General features: G+C 33.6%; 1 pseudogene; it reads left to right on the top strand.

The window, feature by feature from the left end:
* Positions 1-99: 99 nt before the first annotated feature.
* Positions 100-1723, top strand: LOC107854387 (annotated as a pseudogene).
* Positions 1724-1731: the final 8 nt, after the last annotated feature.

Here is a 1731-nt window from a genome sequence, read left to right as displayed (position 1 = left end):
CATTTTGCCTTTATTTATTTGCGTTTTTAACTTGAAAGGAGACCTTTTTCCTTTTTCTTTTTAGTCTATCTTACTCTTAACCATTATTTTATTTCTTTTATGTGGCCCTCTCTAATATCGAAAGCCAAAGAAGGTGGAATAGATGTGATTGAAACTTACGTATTTTGGAACCTGTATGAACTCCAACCTGGACAGGTATTAATTTGACCTTAGTTGACATCTATGCCCTCTAACTTTGGTTGTACATAAGTGAACACTTGAACTATCATAAGTGAACACTTAAACTATCATAAAGTTGAACAAGCAAATACATACATCGGACATGGACCAAACAACACCAATATATCATCTCGTTTGAATATCCAATCTTCAATTAGCAAAATGTAAGATGAGAAAACATGCAGAACCCAAACTGTATACACGTACATTTTATGCTTTTCAATTTTGTGAATTGATATAATACTTTTACTTAATGTTTCTTAGCATAATAATACATATTCAAATTTCAGTATGATTTTAGTGGACGGCGTGACGTAGTAGCATTTATGAAGGAAATTCAAGCACAAGGTCTACATGCTTGCCTTCGCATGGGGCCTTATATTGAGGCTGAATGGACTTATGGGTAATTTTATTTTATGATCTTTTGCACCCTCAATCCCAAAGTATATCCAATATTTAACTCTATTTTTTGGCAAAATGACTAAACTACATTGATCTTTATAGAGGCTTTCCTTTTTAGTTACATGATGTCCCTGGCGTTGTTTTTCGCTCAAATAATGAACCGTTTAAGGTAATTTTCATGTTGTTAGAATTTCTTCATAGAAGAAATCATTTTACAATTTTAAAATGTTAAATAGCTAAACGATTTGTTTTCTTGAACAGAAAAGTGTAAATTGTGTTTTATCTTTTTGACAGTTTTACATGCAAAATTTCACTACAATGATGGTGAACCTAATGAAATCAGAAGGAATATATGCTTCACAAGGAGGTCCAATTATACTCTCGCAGGTGAATTCTCCATACTTTTCTGCCCAAAACTCTATATTAATTTAGTGAAAACATGTAATAGGCATTATTTCTGATATTCCTAGTTTCCCGTTTTGTTATTTTTTAGATGATATATATATATATATATATATATATATATATATATCCGGTCTATAGAAGTTAAAACTTTTATTTATTTCGAATACACGCAGATTGAGAATGAATATCAAAATGTTGAAAAAGCATTCCGAGAATATGGGCCTCCTTATGTCCAATGGGCAGCAGAGATGGCAGTGGGACTTCAAACTGGTGTTCCATGGTTCATGTGCAAACAAGATGATGCTCCTGATCCTCTTGTAAGTTACTTAACCTTTCTTCTCTCTGAATCCATAAAACTCAGATGGATAACGCTGTCAACCCCTCCATTCCTCTCTACTTAAAACACTAGGCTATTTGGTCTGGGGTTAATGTTCGACTTCCTGATTGCGTTCTCTGTACACCAAAACCCTCAAGGCACATGATTTATAGCATTATATACCCAAAAAGAGGTAAACTTAAAATAAATTTGGAAAAGGAAAAACTCAAGGACCCTCAACTGAGTAGTCAAAGGAGGTTCAGCTAACTTTGTTTACTACAGATTAATGCATGCAATGGGTTGAGATGTGGAGAAACATTTAAAGGACCTAATTCACCAAACAAACCATCTATCTGGACAGAGAACTGGACTAGCTTGTAAGCTGTTTT

This window comes from Capsicum annuum, unplaced genomic scaffold (genome assembly GCF_002878395.1).
Source record: "Capsicum annuum cultivar UCD-10X-F1 unplaced genomic scaffold, UCD10Xv1.1 ctg82224, whole genome shotgun sequence".
In the NCBI taxonomy this organism is placed as follows: Eukaryota; Viridiplantae; Streptophyta; class Magnoliopsida; order Solanales; family Solanaceae; genus Capsicum; species Capsicum annuum.
This window is presented reverse-complemented; position numbering and strand designations above follow the sequence as displayed.